Raw genomic sequence first — 27,315 nt, forward strand, 5'->3', positions numbered from 1 at the left:
TTGTTTTCCATTATCACAGCAATCACAGTGTGATAGATTACTTTGCTAGAAAAAACATGAGGCACTGAATATGTCTGTTTTGTAAAATAAGGTACACTGCACAGATTCATGAGCTAGTGCTACCTTGAACTAGTATTTTTATATAGCATGACACACTGCCAGTAGAGATAACAGCTTAGTTACAAAAAAACCAAGTAACCATGTTTATTATTTGCTTTGAATACAAATAACTAGATTTTTTAATTAAAAATAAGACCAGGATGCCAAAATACTCCATGTGTAGTGGTGACTAAAAATTCAATTCTATGACATGAATGGAGCAAAAAAACATGTTTCAGGATGGCTGTTGCAGTTTTTTTCCATAAAGAAGAGCTTAGATAAAAGGTATATGACCAAGTAGACAGGCCAGAAAAATGTCAACTGTACAGTGAAGAATTTTCACTGTAGAGAAGCTTGTCAAAAACTGTAAATAGTTCTGCTTTGATATCACAAATAAAGCACTTTATACAGACTGGAATGCTTGGTTAATTGTATATGACTTTTTCACTGATGCAATATGAAAACTCCCAAGGCAACTTCTAAATTTTATCTAGGACTTCCTTTTCCTCATTTAAAGCTGAATGATTTCCTTCTATGGTTTTATCAATGGACCAGAAAGGCTGATAAGATTGCTTCCTTCCTCTGTTAGATAAGTTTGGACTTCTGCCATCCTGTCTCAAAAAGTAATACATTTGCTTTCCTGTCCTGTGTAGAAGCGAGTGAGAGGCGCCTAGCTTAATTCATAAAATGTATCTGGAAGGTTTAAGACAAGCAATAGAAAATCAAACTAAGAGACAGGCTTGCTTTTGAGCTACTTGACGTCTCAGCCATTGCACCCCCAATAATCTGCTGCTATAAGGACAATTGCAAGAGCACGATGAAGCAAATCTCTTCTCAGAAGACTGCCTGACTGTGAACTACTGTGAACAACCTTCATGAGGGAGGTGGTAAGGGTCCAAAACTCTCATCCTGACTCTCCCTTACTATTACACTCTTCCCTCCTCTTCCCCATCACACACTTTCGATACAGAGCTCTATTCTTATCAGTTTTTTGCACACCAGAATGAAGTAGGTGTGAGGCAGGTGAAAGCATGACCTCATTTAATCCTGCACTGTATCCTCTCCTATGAAGGAGAATTTCTAGGGCTGCAGCCAAAAGTGCTTCTGCACTTTCGTGGCATAATGGGAGAGCTCTTTCCCTTCCTACTTCATCCCCACACCAGGAAGAATAATTTTGGACTTAACAGAATCTTCAGTATTTATCATACATGCTCTTGCATCCCATATTGGACTTCAGCCCAACATGTGAGTTAATGCAGCAGCTACAGGGAGCTTGATACAGCTCTTGTATATAAATGTTAAGAGGCGTGAATCATTAAAGTTATCTATTTCCTGAACACAAGCACAAAGGCAGCAGCTGTTTTTATAAGATAAACAGTATCACATCCTCCTGGATCTAAAAGAAAGAATCAGTCCCGAACTGCTATATAGTGCTTTTTTAAAAGAAGAGCCCCATCAATTAATATAAATAAAGCTCCCATAGCTTTTTTTTTGTGTCAGTTTGAGACATATTTAATTTGTGAGACAGGCTTCTAATATAATTAACCTCAGTCTGATGGAGCATTCTCATTTCTTTGCCAAAAACATCTTCTGCAGCCCTTAATGCAACCTGAATTTCATGTTTCCTCTGCGGAAATGGATGTATTTCATTCAGGAGTGATCTTTCTTTCCATGGCCACATAACAGTCCATTGTTGCATCACAGTTCATCAGCCTGGAAGGTGAGGGTGACACAACGGGGCTTTTTCACTGCCTTTCTCCTCTGGGTCTCTCAGCTTCAGTTGCAGCAGCATCAGTGAAGCCATTAGTTGGTACTGGCTACTCAGAGATACGTGCCCAACTTGGCAGCTACTTCCTGCAGCTTACTATGCACCTTCCTCAGGATGAAATAACCCCAAGGTTCCTGTCCAGCCCCTCCTACATTCCTACTAGTACACTCCCCCCTTTCTCCTCTAAGTTATTTTAAATTCTTGTACTCCAGCCTCCAGCCTCCTTGTTCTTACCATTTTCCAGCACTCTGCTCCTCCTCTCCTCTCCCCAAGTATTTCACTTTCCTTCATGTCCACCTCTACCCGTCCTCTGAATTCTTTCTTAGCTACATTTGGATCAAAGAGCGGTGGATGCAGAGCACTTCAGCTGCTTTCCTTATAAGGCTGTACTAGAACTACCATTATATCCTTTGTGGTTACTCACCATCTATGCTCTAACAAATGCGGATATATTGCAGAGCTCTGGGCATATCTATGATTGTCTCAGAAAACCTGTGACATGTTTCCTGCCCAGAAAACTATTATGGGAAGGGTGAAATGGGCTGCCTATGCCTCTGTCATATTACACAAGAAATTATTTTCATGCAATGGCCTTTTCTTAGGGGCAGTATCTGCATGATAATACAAATACAATCACAATATAAAAAATCAACCATGTTACTTTTGAAGAGAAAATACACATATATGTAAGTATTTATATACACATATGTATGTATGTACTAAGGCATATGTACAGAAGTATTTATATAGAAATGGATTCATTATGTGCTTTTTTAATTTCTATAATTCTATACAAGCCTAAGCAAACAAATTCTGTGCTCCCAAGCTTCAAAAAAATAGTGCCATCCATTCAACTGCTGAGAGTGGCAGTTGCAAGAATATGGAACAAATTAAATTCCTGAATTATGATACAGTTAAGTTGAATATGGCTTGGAAAAACTGCACTTCTAGTGAAAACCAACCTCTTGAGGAAATTTAGGAGGTGAAGTCATAATGTGGGCTACTTACTGCCAGAAGAAAACAATATCATCCCATGCTGAAATGCTGATTGATCTGGCAGCAATCTGAACACTGGGGGTATTAGAAGTCTTATTCTTGAGAAGATTTTAGGTTTCAGATTCATAAAAAGCCGGGTTTTAACTCTAAAATCTGAATCTTGTATCTTTACCACAGCAAAGAGCAATGCAAACAGGGTAAGAGAAGCAATGCATCAAGAAACCTTGTGAAGTAACTGGGTTTAATCTTCCGTGACATAAAAATATGTGGTCTAGTGGTCTGGGTATGGTAGCAAAAGCCAGGAATTTCATATTTCCAATCCTGCCTAGATCAATCAATGACCTTAAGAAAGCTCTGTTGACCTATCTGCCTTAGTTTTTCAGAGTGCATAAAGTTCAGTAAGAAGCAATGATAATAATCTAATGAAATTTTTACTATAAAGAAAGAGATCTATGACTTTCAAATGGGACAGAAAGATTTCCCCATATTGGTCCATTATGGAATAATACCAAAAGAGTATAGAATATTTGCTTCTTTTGTGGATAGTAGCAAAAGTTGGACCTGTGCAGAAAAGACCTAAAAAATGTAGCAAAGACAAAAAAACCCCACAGGCTCTACAGAAATAGAAAAATGTTCTCTAGGAATGTTACTTGTCTAAAAAAAACTATATAATTTTCTAGACAATCAGATCATTTCTCTGGAAATTTTAGAAGTTTATAGAAGGAATATAAATTTCTATCTATATTGATTATTATGATAATTAATATTATTTGATATTTATAGATAGCTTGTAATTTTCTAGTAGAACTGGTAAGACTTCCTTTAAAGAAAGAATCAAACTTCCATGCCCGAAGCTGTATGTTGTTTAGACTTTACAGTAAAATTTTACCTAGGAAGTTTTTTGCCCTTGCTTTTATACTTGGCAACTTAAATGGAACATACAGTAAATATATAGGTTATAGAAGATGAATGAACATCACCGTATCTTTGAAACTGACTCTTGATCTTACAGCATTAGGAGACATTTGTTTTGTTTTGTTTTGCTCCTCTGTGTTACAAAGGTGTCACTTCACAGGATGTTATTTTGACATCAGTTCTAAAAGAATGCACAATCCCAACCGTCAGCACTTCTGAGAAAGATGACATAGTATTCTCTCCTCCCTCCAACTCCACGTGGTACCTGCTCATCTATCAGTGAACACCTGTGGGTTTTGAAAGACGCTGCTGTTTGTCAGGCATCAGAGTCCGTCTTGATACAAGTCACAGCTGTGTGAATTCAGTGGCAGAAGGATAATGCAGATTGCAGCTGGATAAATGCAAATTTATATACTTTCAAAAATACAGATTTAGAAAGTTAACTTTATACCACTCCTTAATGCATATATTCTCCCATATTCCTTTAATCAAACATTAAATCAAAGCTGTTAGATTGCCTCTGCTTTATGAAGTTAGCCAGCATTTTAACATTGTATTGTACTGTATGGGAGTGGGATCAGGCTCCTACTAAAAGTTATGAAACTGAAGAAACTTAGCTCAAAAGCAAGTTCACTAGATTCTCTGACCCTGGTTTTCTTTCCACAAAATGCATTTTAATTCCTCCTCTTATTTTTAAATGTAACTTACGATATGCCTTATCTCAAACAGCATCTAACATTGTAAATGGAGTCCTAGATGCCCTTGTATCATTTGCCTCTCTTCCCTAGATACTTTGTGATAATTTAAGTTCTTTTCCAAAACTTATCTTTGTATACAGGGACAATTCTCTTAATTTCTGGAAGTCCTGGTCAGAGCTGAAAGCTACAGGAAATGCACAGAACTCCAAATGAACTGGAGATGTGGCCTTTGCAACCGTGTCAGCTAGGAACGTATGGCATTCCCAGAATCAGAAGCATAAATATAAAAGTTGGAAAATGGAGCAACCATACACATCAGAAATTGATTATTTAATGATTTCTGTCTGTATGCAGCTTGAAAACCTGTGGAGGCTGTGATTTTCCTGAACTTAAATAACTGAAAATTATGCAAGAAAATTTACAAATTTCCAGCACAGTAATTCTTAGTCTGTTGTCTGAATAATTCTTTAAGCATTTGCCATTCCGAATGTGTATTTTGAGTGGTGTTCCCAGAAATTTAGGCCAGCAGACAAGTTTTTGCTCTTTTGCTGACAAATCACAGATAGGTAATTATAGTATGCAAGTATGGAAAAATGATTTTATAAGTGCTGGGATTTTTTTTTTTTAAAGTATACTTTCAATTCCAATCAGTCCTTTGCATCCACCCACCCACATCCTCCTCAGGTATTTCTGTCCTTTCAGCATATCCTCTCAGATTAAAAAAGTGATTCAAACTAACGCAATCACCTTCCTTCTTTAAATACATCTCTCCTCTTTTCTGTTACAGTGCAAACATTTTCAAACAACGATGGATAGAGAGAAGTTAGGCTAAGACATTTACTTGGTTTTATGCCTTATTGACCTGCTCTTATCCTGTATGTACCCTGGCTGTGAACAGCAGTTTTTTGAGTTTCTTTCAATATCTTACACTATTTTTCATTTCAAAGTGTTAGTGAGACAGTATTATTTTAACATTATTTGAATTGTGATTGTATCTACAAACTTCAGCTATACATACTGTGATATCTCCTGTACAAAGCAATAAATGACAACCCCTGATAATTTTAGAAAGGAGCAGTTGTTTGTTCTGCTAAGGCATGATGGTTCCCTTCCTTGTATTTCCAGTAGACTTTGTTCATCAGTTCCCAAACGTTGCAAGAGATTTTCTTTCCAGCACTTATTCTGGGAGATTGTTTCACAATCTAATAGGTCTCTCTGTCACAAAGTTCTTCCTGCTATTTTCTGTTTCCTTTTGAAAGTGCAGTGTTTCTGTTTGTATTGCCCAATACCCCTCTCAGAACAGAATCCCTGCTAAGGGCCACAATGGGGTTTGGATGGTTGTGTTCTTTCACAGGATAACTTCACAGGAAGTAATATGCTTCTCATAATTTTCTCACTGTATATCTTGAAGTATAAACTAAATACACAACTATAATGAGCCATTGGGATGCCCAGCAACAGAAGAGTATCAGCTTGTAGTTACACAGAGAGTGAAACTTCTTTATCCTTGGCTTAATCTGTAATATTTTCTTTATATACTGACCTGTTTGCCACTGGACTGCTTTTGCCATCATCATTCTTGCATCATTTTTTGTTGACCACCCTACCGTGCAAATTCTATGATATTTTGACACTTAGTCAAAAATGTTCAACCTGTATTATTCCTTTTTTCACTTCAGTTAACATTAAGTGAATTTATTTTTGGTTTATAATTTGGGGGAAGATAAAGACAACCTGGACCTTTGCCTGTGTTCAGATTAGATCAAAGCCTTTAAACACCTAGCTGTTGTTAGATTCTTCTTTAATACAGGGAAAAAAAAAGAGATGTGCTTTTAAACTTGAGTTACAATATTTCTGGTAATCTGACATGGTAATTGGCAACTGTGAAGCTCTGAGTGTCCAAAGAAAAATTAAGAGTATTATATTTAATGCCTCAGTTCTCAGATTACCATTTTTTAAATTAGGCAGCATAGGGAAAACTAAAGCATTCCTTTATTTGTAGGCTGGGCATACGTCGAGTTTTTAACTCTGTTTTTCCTAATCCTTGAAGAGCTTTTACAGATACAGTCTGACTTTAGGTTTAAAGGACTAAATTATTCCCTGGACCAAATCTACTGACAAATATCACTCCATATGAAACAAAAATTCAATCCTCCCAAACTTTCAAAGAAGATGTGCCAGGTCTGAATAATTTAATGCGTTTAGTAAGACTATAATCCTAGTGATCTCACTTTTAAGAATTTACTGGGTTTGAGTTGATAAATCTAAATCACAGCAGATGGAATCATTATTCTATGAGTCTACGTATGTCTATTGGTCACTGCATTTTTCAAGCAGAAGAAATCCTGCTTGCGATTAGAATGAAAGCACAGTGGCTGCCAAACATCTGTGAGAAATTGAACACTATTAATTTATAATCTGAAACCTGAGTGGACAACTAGTTGTTGGCCTCTTCTGTCTAGACTGATGTTGCTCCCCACCCCCATCTCCCATGTAAAAGGGTCAGCCAGGAACCTGTAGAAAAGAAAGAAAATGGCCCAGATGACTAACAATTTTCATTCACGTAATCAGAGCTCACTGGCACACTCTTTTCTTCCACCTCCATCAAAACATCAGTAAGAGGAAAGCATGATTTTAAAGTTGACATCTATGAAAACAAAATGCCTGGCAAAGGTTCTAAGAAAAGGCATGTCCTGGTTTTAATTTGTATTACGTAGAGGGCCTCTAAAAGTGAAAAAGCATGTGGTATGCTCGAGGCCCCTTACAGCTAAAAGACTGAAATGAGAATATGCCCTCACTTTATTTACAGTCGTTTCCACATGAAGGTGCTTTTCTAATCACTCAGAGTTTCATCCTTAACTCATTTACCTCTAATAAAAACCTGTCATACAAAGAAAATTGTGGAGTGTTAGTTACGCTTACCAAATTATGCTTAGGCTGAAAAAAGATAAATATTATAGTCCTCCATTTGACAGACTGGTAAATTGATTTATAGCAATGTATTTTTAGAAACAAAATAGTGAGGGAGATCACAGAATCATAGAATGGTTTGAGTTGGAAGGGACCTTAAAAGACCATCTAGGCCCACCCCCCTGCCCCGGGCAGGGCCCCCTTCCCCCAGCCCAGGGTGCTCCCAGCCCCGTCCAACCTGGCCTTGAACCCTTCCAGGGAGGGGGCAGCCACAGCTGCTCTGGGCACCCTGGGCCAGCGCCTCACCCCCCGCACAGGGAACAATTTCTTCCTTACATCTAATCTAAATCTGCCTTCTTTCAGTTTAAAGCTGTTACCCCTCATCCTGTCCCCACACCCCCTGATAAAGAGTCCCTCTTGGCCTTCCCTGTCCCCCCTTTAAGCCCTGGGAGGCCGCTCGAAGGTCTCCCCGGAGCCTTCTCTTCTCCAGGCTGAACCCCCCCAACTCTCTCAGCCTGGCCTCCCAGGGGAGCTGCTCCAGCTCCACAATCATTTTCATGGCCTCCTCTGGACCCACTCCAACAGGTTCACGTCCTTCTTATGCTAGGGATGCTAGAGCTGGACACAGTACTCCCGGTGGTGTCTCCTGAGGTGGCATCCCTGCCCTTCAGCATATCAACTGCACCACACAGCTCGGTGTCACTGGAAAACTTGCTGAGGGTGCCCTTGATCCCACTGTCCGTGTCGCCAACAAAGATTTTAAACAGCATCAGTCCCAACACCAACCCCTGAGGAACGCCACTCGTCACTGCTCTCCTCTTGGACACTTAGCTGTTGACCACAAAATCTCAACGTTGAGTGCGACCATTGAGCCAATTCCTTATCCACTGAGTGGTTCATCCATCAAATCCGTGTCTCTCCAATTTAGAGACAAGGATGTCGTATGGGACAGTCAAATGCTTTGCACAAGTCCAGGTAGATGACAGTCAGTTGCTCTTCCCCTATCCACCAACACTATAACCCCATCACAGAAGGCCACCAAACTGGTCAGGCACAATTTGCCCTTAGTGAAGCCATGCTGGCTGTCTCCAATCACCTCCTTATTTTCCATGAGCCCTAGCACAGTTTCCAGGAGGATCATCTCCATGATCTTGCCAGGCACAAAAGTGAGACTGACTGGCCTGCAGTTCCCAAGGTCTTCTTTTTTTGCCCTTTTTAAAAATGGAGGCTATGTTTCCCTTTTTCCAGTCCATGGGAAGTTCACCAGACTGCCACACCTTCTCAAATACAATGAGTAGTGACCTAGTCACTTCATGCATAATTTCTTTCAAGACCCATGGATGCAGCATATCAGATCCCATGGACTTGTGCACCTTCAGGTTCCTTAAATGGTCTCGAATCTGGATCTTCTCCTACAGTGGGTGATTCTTCATTCTCCCAGTCCCTACCTTTGCCTTCTGTGTCTTGGGCGGTGTGGCTGGAGCTCTTGCCTGTGAAGACTGAGGCAAAAATGTCACTGAGTATCTCAGCCTTCTCCATATCTTGTGTAACCAGGTCTCCCGTTTCCTTTCAGAGAGGGCCGCATTCTCCCTAGTTTTCATTTTATCACCAATGTATCTACAGAAGATTTTCTTGTTGTCCTTGACATCCGTGGACAGATTTAATTCTATCAGGGCTTTGGCCTTCATAATCAGATCCCTGGCTGCTTGGACTGTTTCTCTATATTCCTCTCAGGCTACCCGTCCTTGCTTCCACTCTCTTTAGGCTTCTTTTTTTGTGTTTGAGTCTCTCCGGGAGCTCCTTGTCCAACCATGAGGCCTCCTGAGGTTCTTACCTGACTTCCTATTTGTCGGGATGCATCGTTCCTCAGCTTGGAGGAGATAATTCTTGAATATGAACCAGCTTTCCTGGGTGCTGCTTCCCTCCAGGGCCTTATCCCATGCTCCTCTTCCAAGCAGATCTCTGAAGAGGCCAAAGTCTGATCTCCTGAAGTCCAGGGTAGCAAGCTTGCTGTGCACCCTCCTCACTGCCCTAAGGATCTTGAACTCTACCATCTCATGGTCACTGCAGCCAAGGCTGCCCTTGAGCTTCACAATCCCCACCAGCCAGATGTCTAAATCTACATGCTAATACTGCAAATCAGGAGCAACTATAACTACTTAGAGGCTAAATTTTGAAGGATTGATCATTCAGATATTCCACTAAGTTTAGTTACTAATTTACAACACAAACAGGCCTAGCCATGAAGCTGTACATATATAAGATGGCAGCTACCTCCACTGTATCAATGCAGCCAGAATGAATTAAACATCATTATATTGACAAGGTGGAAAGATTCAGTTAATGAATATCAGCATGAAGCCATCATAGCACAGTTAATAGGTCGAGATCTCAGAAGAGGTAATTCCCAATGAAACTGGACTAATGCCATGATAGATCACACAGTATCAATGGCAGGAAGCTGGAGAAACATGATGCTGATGAGGTTACATATATTTAATCCATTTTGAAAATTCACCTTTTTTGCAAGTAAGAGCTGTGCTTCTACACTTCAATTTCCATCTTTTTCATCTGTGAGGTGGGAGGGTATCAGATTGCAAGATGACCCTATTGCTATTTAAACAAAGCTTTTAGCATTTAATAGAATTTAAATGCTATTAAAATCATTTAGCATTATAATACAGTTTTGTACCAAGTAAATTAGATATAAGAATTTGTAGAGTAACATCTGTGATTAACAGGACAAAATGCCTCTTTTTTAGTTCCCACGGCATTACCACTACAGAGAACTGGAATTTTTTTCTTTTAAAAATGTTAAGTAAATCTGTGAATGCTACTGTACTTTTATCCATTTTAATAGCATAAATGTTCTGATCCCTGGGAAGTGCTTTTCGCTTCTAATGACACAGTATCTTAAAGGTTTATGATAAATCCCTAATCATATTCCTCCTGTTTATTTTTTGCTCTTGAGCATAGAAACAGAAATGGTCACAGAACTGCAAGCTTGGAGAAAGATCAGAGACAGTTAAAAAAATAAAGCAAGTACACATAACTGCAATGAAGATTGCTGATAAGCACATTGCAGTGGGTGTAGTAATCACACAGTACAGTTATGACCACTCTCAAAGTTTGAGTAGAAACTTGGTATTTGACTGAACAGAGACACGAAGCTTGTGAATACATTACAGCTTACTTCTAGTAAAATCATTTTTTATTACCATAGAGTCTAGACCTAACTGAGATTGGAATTCAAATCTCCATAGGTACTATGCAGTTAATATACTATATAATATTTGACAAATATACCTGCCCAAGAAAACACACAATCTCAAAAGGACAGAAGGAAATCTGGAAGAAAGGTGGTATTTTTTCCATTTTACAGGTTGGAAACTAAAACACAAAATGGTTTCAAGCTTAACCCAAAATATAATGACTTCTATGGGCTTTGGCTAGACTGTTGGATTATATGAACATTGTTTCCAAATGTCACTTCAGTGACTGCCAGACTGTACACAGTGCAGTGCAAGGGGTTCTGGCAAGACGGTGCGATAATGCAGGCTGCTCTGTGGAATATGTGACACAGGCAGCAGAGACATTGCTGATCATCACCAGGAAAATCTGCAAGGACATATTAGATGACTCTAAATCTCGGTGTTTCTGGAGACTTTCCTTAGTTTATCAACAGCGTGTCTTTATGACTCCTTAAGGGCAATCAAAATTTAAGACTAAGATCATGAGGGAATTTGGCTTTAAGGACGTTATCACAGGCATTTTTTTATCCACACACTATATAACTCAATGTTATATAAGCATTCAAATTTAGAACGAAGCTTCCTATATTTCAGAAATAACCTGTTCCTCTAGTTTGAGTCCTTAAGAAATTAAACAGTTCAGTTCATCCAAGCACATGCAAGTTTGGATGCTTCTCTAGGTCTCTGGAGTCTGAAAAAGTAGGGCAAGAAATCTCATAAAAATGTGCGTGACTTCAAGGAAAGTCCCATGCTGGGTGTGGCTGCAGAATCAGACCTGATGAAGTGCTCCTTTTGCTCAAACTTCATTTTTCAGAAACCCCGTGGCTGGTCTGATTCTGTGCACACAATCCTAGGCATGCGTGTTTGAGCTATACAGACACTCCCTCAACACCCCAAAGTGGAGTGTATCACACCTCATGGAAGATTGAGAGAAATCTTCATTCCAATGATTTAAGAAGACTACAATTCATTAACTAAATCCATGACACTGCCAAATGAAACAAAAGAATTCAAGGTTTTATGTACATTCCATTCTTTGCTACAACTTTGTCAGAGCCAGCTCACACTTTTTGCAAACACAGTGGATTCATGATTGATAAATTGAGTTTTGTACTATATTGTTTGATTTTAATAACTATTTGGGAAATAAAAATTAATTCTGATATATATTATAATTTATATTTTCATTTAGTCAACACTGCATTTCATAATGTAATCTTTAAAATTCTAAACTTAAATGGTTCCTTATTAATATTGCATTTTCCATTGTGTTTACATATAAAAAATCACAGCATTGTTGTAAGATTTCTGTTAAGTGTGGAACAAAGATGTGTTCGCTGCTTTCAATTTTCAGCAGAGCACATTAGGCCAACATTTTAAAGCTATAAAATAAATATATCATTACAATCTCAGATGAATACAGTGTCTTTGCTTGAGATTTTAACAAGTAGTATCTAGCCACAGGTCACCTGAAAAACCAAAGTTCAATCCATTTACAATGTGTCTTTAGCGCTGCAGGTTCTGCAGACTTTATGTAGACAGTTAAAAACTCCACAATAGGTCAAAAATAATAAAGGGTAATATTTTTACTATTTCAGTGTTCTATATGTTTGTTTCCTTAATGCATTTGATGTCCTTGAATTTAAATAATAAATTTTGTAATCCTGCGGCCTTTGACAGCTGTCTATATACCACCTTTTCCTCTCTTTTGAAGTTTCCAACACTGCAAATTACCTGCCTTTATAAAGTAAGGTGCAGATACAAGTATTTAGGACTCAGATCAGGATGCAACAATTATGACAATCTTTAAAATTATTTTGATATCCTATCATTGACAGTATTCCTCATATTAACAAGACATGCTCATCCTCAAAAAGATATCTCCAGTAGAGAATGTACCATATCCGTATAATAACGTAATGACATATGCAACTGCAGTATGAAAAATATGCTAACATTGCTTAAAGCTTACCAGCTCCTTTTCATAATTTTTACTGCTTCATTTAGGGAAGTACTAAAGAATTGATCAATGCAAAGATACTTTTTAAACTGAAACTTACAGTTCAGGATCTAATATTTGCCAGTAATATGAACAAACAGTACTATATGATGCATAGCTTAGTGAAAAGCTCAGGTGAATTTCCATAAGCTTCAAGTCAGACATTCAACCAAAATACGTAGAAATTGTTTCAAACAATTACGAGGCCATCAGTTTTTCCATAAAATGACATACCAACCTGCCTCATTCTTTTAGGATTAGACCTTTTTTCTGTCTGGGCCCTGAAGTCTGAATTATGCATAAATGTGTATAAATGACATTTATTTGCACATTACACAAGTGCTGATTCTATTTCCTCTGAAAGTCTACTCCACATGTTCAGTACTTTTATTTTATATTGACTTTCAATATAGATTTGTTCAACTCCAGACTTTTTAGTCATCTACTTACCTTACCCGATTTATTCTAGTGTATTTACTGATTTATTTTACACCATTATCAACATATACTCAAGTCTTTGCTGCTGCCCTCTGGCAGGGTAAGCTCCAGCCTCCTGCCAGTGAAGCCTGCTGAGCTCTATATAGTTCTGACTACTGGTGCAATCATACAGAGAGGGTTTACACTCTTCCACACTGCCACCGTTCTCTGTCGTTCCCATGTACCAGGGAAGTACTGGGTGCAAGAGTCTCACTGCCCGCCCTGTGATTAAAGTCTATGTTCTGCATATACAGCCTAGTTTTCTTCTACAAAGTATAGTCACAGATTTGAGGACTGAAGATAAAAGTAAGCCTATGAGAAATATTAGAGGTTAGGAGCTTTGGACAAAGATCAGATGACCCTGATCTGCCTGACAACTTGTTTTATATCATCTTTCTGTAATATGCATTTTTTTCAGTGACTTGAAGTACCTCCTTTCCTACTAGTACTCAAGTTAAGACCTCCTGATATAAACCTTAGTCTGCTCTTAGTTTGTCCTTATTAATCAAGAATTCTTGGAACAATACAAATGCATTTGCATTTTTAGCACACTATGTCTTTTCCATCTGCAAGACACTTCTTTCAGCTACTTCCCTTTCCCGCTGGCTAAATTATTTTATTATTCTCAAATTGATTAGATGGATTTATTATCATATTCTTATTAGAGTATGAGATGATATCAGGAATTCTGCCTTCATAAAACAGGCCAAAGAAATAGGATATCAGAAATAAAATTAAAACGCGAATTAGTATCTTTTACATTTTTCAGCATTTGTTATCACTGGAACAAAACATGACTTCTGAACAATTTAGCAGTTTACGGAACTATTACTTATAAATGAAGGCCCTCCATTCCCAACGTACACAGCAGATGCTGAGTACAGTACAGTGCTAGAACAAGGCACGATTTTGAACTCTGTCGTGGCCACCTCCAAGAAGAGTACAAGAGAACATGTCAGGAAAAAGGAGTAAAAGGGAAGAGCCAGGCAGCAGAGGTGCAGTGTACCCTGGAGGGTGCGCTGGTCATAACATCTGAGCTAATCAACAGTCTAACCTACCTCCTGCTAAGCCGGCAGTGCGTTCAGTTGATAACGCAACTTCTCAGCACCACTGTGTTTCAGTACAAGTTGTACTTGGCAGCCTGCCGCGGTGTTGAGTGATCCTTCTCCTGCGGGATTCCAGAGCTTCCACAAACACAACAGGTCACTTTCCACTAATGTGACATAAAAGAAAGAGATTGAAAATGTCAGTGTTGACATTGGCTGCCTGCTGAAATCAGTATGCTGAACGAAGCTTTGTTTACAATGCCCAAGTTAAAGGGAAATCACGACTTCACCTCTCCCACACACAGACACGCTCCCAACACCGAACAGCTGGCTGCAGTCTGAAAAAATGGCCACGAAGCAATGAATTTGAATCACTTCTAATGAGCACACATCTAGCTTTGGGATGATAATGGTTGAATACCAAATGGCATATTGCCTTGCTGTCAGGGATAACCTAACTCTACCTGCAGCACTGGAAGGAACACAAATACCTAGCAACACGCACTTCGGGTGTTCCAGCCTGCATAGCAGTGAAAACACCTTTTGTAACATTTTGTACATTTGAAGGATTTCTTTTTTCTGCAAAATATTAAATAAATGTAAAGTATTTTGGCTGTAATTTAGTACTGCATGGATTGTCTGGTAAATTCTTGTACAGCAGGAAATGCCTTAATCATTTGGCTTAGTAATGCACTTAAAGATAATTGAGCAAATGTTGGAGAGACGCTTTTTTCTTTTCAGATCAGATTAATTCCAATGTTGCTTTCAGATCACACAAGCAAAACCAATACTTGAAGTCTGAATACTAAGTATGAACGAGTAGAATGGCATACAAATAAACCGATGACCTGCAAAAATTTTCTGGTTTTAATGTTAGAAAATGTGATCACAAAGCTATAAAATAGAAGAAGAAATTTGTTAAAATGCTTTGGAAAGTAATCCATCAGTGTTACTATTGATACGTCACATATTATGCTTCAGAAGTCAGGATATGTCAAAATACATGAAGGACTATTGATTTAGCTCTAGCAGGCTTACAGCTATCTGGATTTCTCTACCAAAGATTTGCTGTATTCATACCAAGGAGAGTAAATTCTTAAAAGCAATCAGGAGAACTAGATCAATTCACACAATTGCAGGTGTAACCCACAGTATGCGAATAACGACTTAAATCAGGATGGTTTTGCTTCCTAAAGACTTCTGAAACAGCAAAAGCCTCTGTAGGTCATTCAGTAAAGAATACCACTACGTGAATGCCAATAATGTTTTAATCATGCACCATCTTATACATCCCATTATTTTTACATTAATGAGTAACTGAACTGTGAAAAGATGTTGGAAAACACAGGAGAGAGAACATACATTGCATAGCCAGCCAGCTTGATATTTTAAAAATTCTATTTATGTCATGCTTCTGTAGCCTCATTGTATGGCACCAGCATAAGCTGGCTTGCCACTTACTGCTTATATCGTTCGTTTATTTGTACCCACTTGTGTTAGTACGGGAGCTGGCTGCTTACCAATTTCCCTGTCTCTATGGATTATCTCCTCTATTTTGATGTATTTTCTGAAGCCCTAAGGCAACCAAATATTAAAATAAAACTAGTCTCCTTTTGAGTCCTTGCTGTAAATTTAGGAATTTAGTTAGTCAAAATTTCTCCTATTGTGGAAGTGGTATTCCAAATCACTCAATATGTATTCACTATCATTTTTATTTTGGAAACAGTAAGAGCAACCTGCATCAGCTATTTTTAATTGAATGTTGGTCTTAAAAATCTTACGGCTTTCTTTTGATCTCAAATATTATTTAATAAAGGTATTATTAATTTGTATTCTTTCAATATACATGATTCATTGAGACTCTTGCTTTACTAATATAAATAAAGAAGATATATTGTCCTCATGTGCTTGCGATTCTTCATCCTGTTTCTGTGAAAAAGTAGTCTAGTACACTGATTCAATCCACAACTAAAAATTATATTCATGTTTATGTATGTTCTTAAATCACAGTTACAGTAAGGCTAAAATTTGAGTCTCAGTCACTTTTCTGTTGCTGAATTTTGGATTTCCTATTATGTTGGCACGACCTAATGCGTTTCAGAAACATGAAACATTAGAAACTAAGAAAAAAAATATGATTAATGAAGTTCTCTCATTTGTTATACTTTAATTACTATTACTACAACAGCTTGAGCCAATTTTCCTCTGTGGATCTAAGGATGGAAAATTTGAATAATACTTCTTTTCCAAATTCTAGTCTAATTCCCTCAGTCTGAGAAACTGAAATCTCAGAAAGGCCTTGTCTTTCACAAATACTGAAACCTACTCAAAAAACTGAAAAAATAATCAGGTGGCAAAACTGTACTGAGCTACATACTGTTACAGGTACAAAACCCACTGTTAAAACTGATCATTGCTTCTTCCTCTATCCTTTAGCCACTTATTCATCCAAGTGAGGATCTTCCCTCCTAACCTCTGACAGTTTAACTTCTATGGAAGCCTCTGACATGTGATTTTTTTAAACTGGCCTTTACAAATAGAAGTAGACTGTGACAACTGCTTTTTTCTCATTCACCTGCTCAGTGACTTCTTTAAAGATTCCAATAGATTTCTGACAAAAGTTGAGTTGACTTTTCCTGAATATATGTATTTACTACTGTGTGAATTTACTCCGCTCTTTAAGTAGTTTCTATTGATTTGCCTGGTACAGTTTTCAGCACAGTAGGATTATTATCTTCATAGAGGGAAACATTATGCATACTTTCTCTTGCATATCACAAAGACAGATTTCCAAGACAGACTTCCATTTAGCTGTAACTATTGCACATCAGTTAGCAGCTGGGATCTTGCATATGTCAGTACGTTGCATCTGAATGTCTGGTGGCTGATTACAGAACTTCCAAAATGCTGTATTAGTTTACAAAAAGCAATTCTACCGACTGAAAGCAGAGTGCAGGAAGTCATTCAGGGTAAGAGAATTCAACAAAAAAAAATCTTAGAAAAACCTTAACATGAACATGCATAAGATAATTAGAATATTTTCTACATGTTTTATTATCCCATTTTGCTCAGTTACAAGGCATGTAGTTTAATAAAGTCAGAGCGACGTCAAAAGGATAGGGTATATCTGACCTGCAGGCTGAAATATATCATGGAAATACTCAAACCTGTCTTATAGGGTTAGTTCAGGTGCCAGAAGCAGTCTAGCTGGGGTGTCAGGGAATTCAGTCAGGCAATTTACCAAATAGAACCCTACCCTTGTTTAAGATGACTCAAATCATCCATTATAGCAATAACTCAGGAATGCTAGGCAGTTTACAGTGGAACTATCATGGTTTTTTATCTAATAACAACTTATTAATATTTAATTAAGATTTTCTGAAACCAAAGATTTGCCTACAGTACAATGTAGGGCACTGCAGAAATACCTGCCACTACCTATGCTATACTTGAACTGGAGGTTATAGGAAATGTTTACACAGCACAGTGTTGGGCAGAGTAGCTGTACAGCTATTTTGCAAAGGCTATTGACCTAGTAAGTCTGAGCAGAGTGCTGTGAATGTAGCAATACTGCTTTCAGGACCTGAGCTATCTCTGCACAGCATAGCACCACGTAAACATCCTTGAGACTCTGTTTACTCACAGATGAGGCATGGCAAGCATAACAGCCACGTTAGCATCTCAGATCACCTTTCTCATATACCCTAAGGTCCTTCAAAGGAAATATTTCTGTAGTCAAGTAGACCAAGGCTTTAAAACCAGCCAGTGTTAGACCTCTCCACTGAGACTAACAACTGCTTTTTTAAGAAAAGCCAAGGTGTGATGTGTACCAGCCGAGGGACAGCCTAACATTATAGCTAAACTTATTTACTGTTAGCTTGTGCCAAAAAATGTCAGTGACCCTGCCTGCCAGCTCCTGCCCCCACATTTCCCACCTCTTTTGTGTCATGGAATAGCCTAAAAATTTTGACAACCTATCTCCAAATTCCTGATTGTGTCTTACAACTCCAGTACTTACAAAGTAAAAGGTCTTGATCAATCTATGCTGCTATACCAACAGAGAATCGTCTGGCCATCACGTATGTGAAACAGAAGGCTAGTCTTGCTTGACAAATGTGTATTTATTTAACAGATATTACAGTGGCTCCTTTTGCAAAAAAATTGCTTCTTCTAATTTATGCACTCTCAGTCTTCTGTTCCCATTTGCTTTCCCATAACACATCTTTCTAAGATTAATATCATCCTGTGATTATATGTAGAGAATTGCATAGGGAAAAGTTGAGAGTATAAACAGGAGACAAAACACATATTCAGCAAAACAGTATTTTAAAATAAACTTTGCTTCTTAATTTTTAGAGTGATCTTGTGCTTTTTTTTTTTTTTTTGTTAACAACAGTTTATTATTTGTAGAAGAAGGATTTGCTTACTGGGCAGAATCATCAGTAATAGCTGAAAGCAAAAATTACTCTCAAGTTGAGAAAGGTAACTGAAAGAACTTTACACCTTGTCAAAAGCCTGCAAGATGAACATAAAAATTTAATAAAGTACACTATGAACTGAGATTATGGAGCTGGTGAATTTTAAATCTAGATAAAGAACTGAATACAAGGTATTTTTCCCATAAACCATATTTCTAGATTAAAAGTGAAGAGAATCACAGACCCACTGCCTCATCTAGCCCTTGGAGTGCACTGCATTTTTGTCTTGTAGCAACTAGGGATGAGGCATTGAGCAATTTGACTGTAGCAGTGGTAGGACATTAACAGACAAACAAAAGGTTCTTAGTGCTTCTATTCCTTAAATCCCAGCCTGCACTTGTAATATGGTCTGTTTTTTTCATTCTCTCAAGCCTAACTCATAGAATCTGTTATCCTTGATTCAGTACGATCTCTTTACCGAAAAAAAAGCAAATGGCATTTGTGTCAGCTAAAAATCTAATCAGACCTGCACTTTTTGTCGACTTTCGTCTGTGTATTCTGTTCAACAACAACAAAAACTACAGAGCTCTGTCTTGAGAGGAACTGAAAAATCTTCTGTTGGGTCTTGCAGTCTGGTTTCGGTAACAAATAAAAATACAGTGCATTCCTCTAGGGAAGTATTGATATGAATCACCGTATTTAAGAAAAGGTGTATTAGAAGAGAATGAGTCATTGTTTGCTCTGTGCAGTAGTCCAGGACATTGTAGGTACAAGTATTATTCATCTCGTTGTGTAGTAATATCACTAAAACGCTATTCTTAAGTATTTTAGCCATAGACACATTCTCCTTCTGGAAGATGTACTACCTTCCTTTGGGAACAGATGTTCCATCTGTACATACTGATACAAACAAAATCACTGTAAGCAAAATCTAGTATTATCCGGTGTGTGTATTTTTTTTCTCCTGGTAGTCTGCCCACACACACTGAAAGCACTCGATCGTGTTTGATCTTGAAAACTAAACATTACTAACCCTGGTTAACATTTAGATGGGAGATCATAAAATACATAATCACAGCTGATGTAGAACAAAGAATTGTGAATGTCTACTTAATAAATGTTAGGCCTCATATATCAAAAGATTGACTTTATTTAGTCCTACTGTTGCTACTAAATTGTCATGGAAGTAAAAGAAAACAAGAATTATGAATTCCTATGCTCTAGAAATATAATAATTTCACAGATAAAGGTTATATTCCATTTCTAGAAAGAACAGGTAAGAAAATAAAAATTATCAGGATCACTTCTTTCTTCCTTTGTGATTTCAATTAATGATCAATAAATTTATAAACTATTTTAGTTTTCAAAACTGAAAATATACTGTTAACAGCTTAGTCACAAGCAGAGATATACGTTCAGCAAAGAAGAAAAAAGTATTTCAAGGAACATATATAACATTTTCTTAATCAAAACCAGTGCTATTTACAGTCAATTACTGAAAGTAATCTATTAAAATACAACTAAAAACATCTGTGACTGAATTAGCCTAAAAGCTTTCATTGTAAACACTGTTTGCCTCTGCAATAGGATAAATGACATCTTTCAAGTTTCTAACTTGTATGAAAAGGGAAATGATCATTACTTGCCAACAGGATGGAAGAGGGACAATAGTGTATTATTGTACTTAGGAACTTGTATTGTCTTTCATCACAAACAAAAGTCCAGTTTTTCCCTTACAGCAGATATGGATATTTTGTATTTTATTAATTATAAACATCCCAGTATATAAAATTTTTAATTCCAGTGATTGAATGCAAGCTAAATACAACATTTAAAATTTGCTATCAACTGACAATAAATTATTCAGTTCATTATTAGGCAAACAGTGGTTTGATACAGCTGATGGACTGCTGGAAAAGTAATTGGCAATAAAATGCATTTAAAGATTTTGGAGGGACTGATCCTATCAGCATGTCTGAGCTGAGCATAGGAGCTTTGTGAATTAAGTTCACTTCATAAGATGTAAGTGCCATGTTCTCTGAATGTCCACAGGTGTGATGGGATGTCCCTAACAGGACACATAAATATCCTCTCAAAACAAGGTTTGTCCATATTTGGATAGTATCTACAAGGAAATTAGAAATCAAGATTCTTCACCTGTTTAGTTTAGTTATTAATAGTGATTTTAGTTTCAGTTACAGTTTAGTTTATATTGATTTTAGTTGATCTTTTAACTATTCATATTTATTGCCTACAGAAGATTCAAAAACCACTCAGTTGCAGCTTTGCCTGCATAAAAACTGCCCAGAAAGTTTACAGTGGCATACCATCAATCAATATTACCATAATTCAGAACTTTTTTCCAGTATTTTATAAAATTACTTATGTCTAGGAGTATATGCATCACTAACACTAGACTGTGCACTATGGACCTTTAAATAGGAAATGGCTGGGCAGGCTTTGCGGCTAAAAGGATTAACAACAAATAATTATCCATTTGCTTTTTGCTCGGATCCACTATAGTTATGAGTATTGTAGGTCTGTTTGTAAAACATTATTACCAACATATATACAGCTTGCGTAACACATGACTTGTGAACAGTTTGAGTGTGGCCCCATATAAAACCTACATGACTGGATTGGCAACAAAAAATACTCTGCTAAAGGGACTTCTAGAGTGTCTCAGGAGTGAGCTGCATACTTATCCAGCTCTATCCAACTGTGAAGCAATATAACCTGTAATAGCTGTTGTTATTTCCCTTCTCTGCAGCATATTTCTTAGGGCTTTATTTTATACAGCTAGTGGAGATGGGCCACGTGGAGATACATGTATTATTACACAAGAACTGCCTTGGTGTAAATGTCCAGGTTTTAGTTAGTAAAAGTCAGATTTATTCTTTTTTTTTTTTTTTTTTTTTTTTTTTAAGAAATTGTGCTTCCAGATTCAATTGCTCTTGCAAATTCTGAAATATTTTACAAGGTCACAGAAAGTTGTCAACTTCTGGAGCTCACTACTGTTGTTCTGTGACTGTAGCTGGCTGCATTCCAGCCCAATATATTGACTCACGAACTCGGTGCCCCTCTGTTATTCTTATAAAACCTTATTCTTCTGTGTGAGTCAAAAGCTTAGGATTCTCTTAAACAATAAATTTCTTGAGTCTCATTCTTGGTTGTCAGCTAATCACCTGTGAACTCCCTGCAAATATTTAAAAAACAAGCCAGAACAGTTGTGTTGACTCAACAGTGCACTGTACCACCTTTCGGTCAGGTAATGTACACAAGAGGAGTCTCTCATTAAAGACACTGCCAAAGGGCCAAATTCTTGCCCTTTTGGCAATCCACAAGAATAGCTCTATTAGGTGCTTTAAAATTTAGAAAAATATATTAAATCTTTGGCACTCTTACTTGCTTCTGCTTGTACAGGCAGGCTCTAGCATCCTTTATGCTCTTCAAATGAAATCCTGAACACATGAGAACACAGAAAAATGAAGGCCACTTACCAAAAAGTCTACTATCTTTCCTTTTTGTATTTCTAAATATATCAGTGGTCTTAATGATGTTGCTTTCACTAATTTAATCTTACTGTGTTTCATGCATTGGTTATATGCATAAACATTTCAATTTGTACAGACAGACCATAACCAATTATTTTAGCATTCTATAGATTCAACAGCAATCCCAAAAATTTATCAACAGCTATGGAAATAAAGTGCACCAATTTTTTGCATGAGAATTTAGACAAGCAAATTCAGACTGCATATAAACATCCATGGGCGTAAAAACTTTTACAAGATGCTTGTAAAAAACATGGTTCTTATCAGAGATTCAACAGGGTAGGCTTTCTCTACTGTGTTTGGAATCAAAAAGTAATAGTCTGTCACCTGTTCTTCAGTTTTGAGCAAATTTGTATCTGTGTTTTAGCAAAGCAACTTTAGACATCAACAGCTTTCAATTATTTGACATCCTAACCAGTTATTTGCAGCTTGTCAAACAATATTCAGAAATATTTCCCGTAACACTAATCGAGAAATCATTTCACAAATATGACCCTAGAAAAAGCATACAGTATCGTATCTGCATGAAGGCACCAAAGTTCAGAGATAAGGCAGGTGACAAACTGAAAGAAACACCAAATTTCAAGGTATAAAAACTGTAATTTAGTATAAAATGTAAAACCTTGCCTATCTTTATTAAGCTGCCTTACTTTTTATGAAGCTGCTCTAGATTTGTTATGCAGCTAAGAACACAACTAGTCTCAGAGAAAGGGGAGTAAGTACACTTATGTTCTCTGACATACTTATTTTTTTGCAATGAAAGCACAATTTTGCCTCCCTTTTTCCTCTTAAAACTGTAAGACAGAATTCTCTTTCAACTGCTTGCAGAAGGAAAATTAACTAACATGCACAAACACATGACTCCACCCTAGCCTCCCATTTTAGGTTGCACCCACTCCCAAAATAGCAGTGCTTGTGCCACTCAGTGTCAGTCACTCAGCAGCAGAGCTAGTGGATATATTTTTATAATGGACTGTAGAGACAAAAAGAAGAGAATTTTATTAACTGTGTGAATAGTAAAAATATGAATTTTAATTTACAATTGGATAAAAAAGTTTACCTAAGAAATCTAGTATTTGCTTACAAGAAGTTTGAGAATGAATACAATTAAACATGTATTTTGGTTTTGCTCATGCAAATGTGAGCAGCCTTCAGCAATCTTCTTTGTTATCCGTACTTATTCATTACTCCAACACATAATTATTTTTAAAATATCACAATGACATGATGCTGTTACAGAATATTATCTGGTATTCATCTGAAAACTTATCTCTGTCAGCTCTCCCATGACATAGAAAAAATAAAATTTTCTATTAATAAACCCCACCAAGTTCAAAGTAACATTTCTTCTACTATACAGCAACCTCCTTCACTCCAAAAATTTGGAAACTAATCAAAACCTCTCTAAAAATATTGGTTTTATTTTTCCACATAAGTAAGCAGATGCAATCCAACAATACACTGTAAACATTATATTACACTACCTTTCCAGAAAGCACCTAAGGAGTCAGGAAATGATAGCTGATTGCAGATATATTTGCCATACTATTCCCAAAAGACATTATGAAACACTGTGCTGTTTTTTAAATCTTTAGATTTAAGATCAATAATAATACTAACTTCATTAATGACATTTAAATCTTATTGCCACATACAAACAAACTAGTTTGCAGGCCTTTTAACTATACATTATAGCTTCTTTTGGCTCTTCTATTATGAAGCATAACACCGGATCACAAACACGTAGTTAATTTCCAGAGATAGCGGCTTTGCCGGATCACAGACATTCCGAGTCTTACATGATTAAAAGATGAAATTCCTCTGAGGTGAGTGCTTTTTAGACCTAAAAACACTGCAATGGCAGAATGTGTCTTGGATCCAATAAGGCATATTTGCTCTGGCAATGACTGAAAAAGTGTTTTCATTATCCCGCTAACAACTACAAAGGAGTAAAAATATAACAACTCCCGAAATGGTTAATTGTACACTATATTGCATGAATACTCTTGAGTTACTCACATTGACAGGAAATACAGCAGATAATATAGCAAACACTGTGTAGAGGATGTAAACAGTATTATCTCTAAAGAAATATTAATGTCCTCCTTCAGGAATCTGCTTTGATTTCCTATGAAGGGAATGATAGTTCTAGATAAAGAAATGTGATGAAACAGCAGAGGATATGTTTCTTAACTGCGTAGGAACAGAAGTTTTCTCGATGAAGATGTTTTGACTTAATCAATAGGAGCAAAATAAACAAGAATACAGGAAAAGATTTTATATTTAAAATTTTCATGCAATTTTTATTTTCTGAATTTTCAGAAAATTGCTTTCCATTTTCAGCAATCTTAATGTTACTTGAAGATATTTATGTCCCAAATTTGTCTCTTGTCTTTTTTCATTTGAAATATAGGTTGATAGCTATATCAATGGCAGAACTAAAAATCAATAGAAATTAAATCCTCCGGATTTCAAATCAGCCTTGAAAAACAAGAAAAAGCAACTTCAATCTAATAAAAAGAAGAACAATTGCTGGACTACAACATGGTTCTGAAACTGTGTATCAACAAAGGTGAACTTTACATCACATTCTAATTCTCAGACAGGAAGCAAATTTTATTTCACAACAAATGCAATTTCAAAAGTGCAATGACTGTACTCTCCATTAAAAGGTCTTTTTTGTAGTATTATTATTAACTAATGTACTAACGGACCTCAAACAATTTTGATTGATTCTCTTCAAATGCCACCAAATTTTCTTTAGCCCTGCCATTAATAGACTTTGTCCTTTTCTCTTTATCTTCCCCTCTCAGTTTTCTACAATTCCTAATTTTTAGTTCATGTGAAGTGTTATTTCAGGGTTTTAAGTTTTATTCTTTATATGATACCATGAACATTCACTTATTTTTTTTCATTTTCCTCAATTTTCCTCTTCATTATTTTTACAAGTAAAAAATTTGAGTGCAACAAAGAAATAAGAGAAACTCTAATGATGACCATATCCTCCTACTGGCATATGCTGAAGGCAAAAGAAAAGGTATCAAGCAATTAATAACTAAATTATGTTTATATTACTTTAATACTAGATCCCACTGTCAAAATTTGCACGTTTTACACTGTTGTCATGAGGATACTGGTTTAAATTCAGACAAAAAGCTTTCCTAAATGTAATGCCACAGACTGTGGATCCAAATTTAAGCCTAACCACTGAATGAATTCCAATGGGATCCAATTCTAACAGTAGAATGTTTCTTTAGCACCATAGCAGGCATGACTTCAGTACTGACTCAGCTGTAATGATGAAACCTATGAAACCACTGACATCCTTTCTCGTAATACGATGAATTTTTCTTACACATCTCCCATTCAAGTACAGACGAGGACCAACTCTGCTTAGTTTCTGAGATATTACATGATCCTACCTCAAGCACAAAAGCATTTAAACTAACATGCTTATTAGCTTTCTTAATGTTAAAGTCATTAACATGTTACCTCTTGCTAATTTTGTGACTCAAAGAACAAGACATTCAGCATTGCTCATTTCTGGAGGCTTGTTAGATTTTTTTTTTTTTTTTTTTACTATTGCAGCAATTGCAACCTATATGAAATGAGACACTAAATGAGATACCATTTCTATAAAAATCTTTTTCAATACCTAAATATATAGATTTTAATTACATAGATGTAGTAATATATCTGTAATAAACCAAATTGTTACCTCAACCCCTATAATATACTCAGTGCTACCGCTGATTATCTAATGACTAAATCTATTAAATTAGATACCCATAATTTATGTTTGCAAGTTCTGTATTAAGTTTCTTTTCTGTTCTGGAATACTTGTTCCCTAGTGAAGATGCCTTGCACGTGGATATTGGGCATTACTAAACAGACATGCTGGCAGACGTGAATTCATGCTGCTTCTATGTTATGCTGAGGTAAACCAACTTGGGACAAAAAAAAAGTGCAAAAGCTAACCAACCTTGTTGAATGGCTGGACTTCTTAGCCTGGACATACCGTCAGGCTAACATACCTGCATGGCTTTTGGATGCCACATAGAGTTTCTTAGCTCTGCAACAGCACAGAATTGATGCTTCTGAGTCAGAGCTAAATTGTGGCTGGCTATCTTGGACTACAGGCATAAAAACTTGGGTCTGTCTGCACAGACATGCCCAGACCCATTCTAGTAAAAATTTCAAAATGGTTATAATATATTTTATGATCTTGAAATAAATATATAGGACCAAATACTACTCTTACTTACACAAGAGCACATCAGGAGTAACTCGTTATGTCCATATTTAATTTGCAGATGATTAACTTCAGGTCTGCTTCTCCAAATTTGCACTAGTGCCACTGAAAGACAGATCTGCTCCTATAACTTGGAGGTGGCAGAAGCAGCCACTCATACATTTCAGAAGAGATTCCAACTTAACTTGTACTAATATTTACCCTTTAGATAGCAGCATATAGAGGACCATAAATTTTTAATACAAAGAGAGAGATTTGCTGAATCAAGTAGGATTAATGTTACCATTTAATTATTTGATCTTAGAATGTGAAGGACTAATTAAGAGTGCCTAGAATATGTCAAGAACAGGAGAATTATTAAAGATTTCCCTTACCTCTACCCTACACATCCTAATGCCACCAATTCCAGTTTTCTTCTTTCAGTTCCAATCTTGCTACTAGACAAATGATTGTTTCAACTCTCTTTATGTGTGGCATTATTAATGGATAAGAAAATATCTTTGCCTTCCTTCTTTTATTCTTTCTTTCCCTATTTTCCCTTAACTTCTTACGATTCAACTGCAATCGGTTTCTAGAGATTTTAAACTACTCTGCATATCAGAGACACTTTGATGTTAAATAGTGTTACCAAGGTCATTCTGACTGAAGGACTAGAAATAATGTTTGTTTTGAAACAGTGCTCTGTATAAATCTGTTTATTTCTGTAATAAGTCTAGGTACTTTGAGTTGTCATGATGACTCAGAGCAAAGTTGCAAAGCCTCAGTTTTACAGAGATTAGTCACTTTGTTTTTTTGCACTGAGCTGCTCTGAGTCAGCTTCAAATTGTTGCACAGAGTACCTGGGTACATCTTTAAATGGTGCAGGTAACTTTAGTGCAAATTTCTGAAAGAAAAGCAGACTCTGAATATCTGAGCAAATAATTGACTAGGCT

General features: G+C 36.8%; 1 protein-coding gene across 1 annotated transcript in view; it reads right to left on the reverse strand.

Moving 5' to 3' along the window:
- Window positions 1–27,315, reverse strand: part of NXT2 (nuclear transport factor 2 like export factor 2) — a 67,186-nt gene that overhangs the window by 35,066 nt on the left and 4,805 nt on the right. Inside the window, exon 2 of the mRNA XM_032996047.2 lies at window positions 14,172–14,326. The gene's annotated coding sequence lies outside the window, so the exon portion shown is untranslated. The remainder of the gene's footprint in view (window positions 1–14,171; window positions 14,327–27,315) is intronic.

Source organism: Tyto alba, unplaced genomic scaffold, assembly GCF_018691265.1.
Source record: "Tyto alba isolate M040663 unplaced genomic scaffold, T.alba_DEE_v4.0 Super-Scaffold_5, whole genome shotgun sequence".
In the NCBI taxonomy this organism is placed as follows: domain Eukaryota; kingdom Metazoa; phylum Chordata; class Aves; order Strigiformes; family Tytonidae; genus Tyto; species Tyto alba.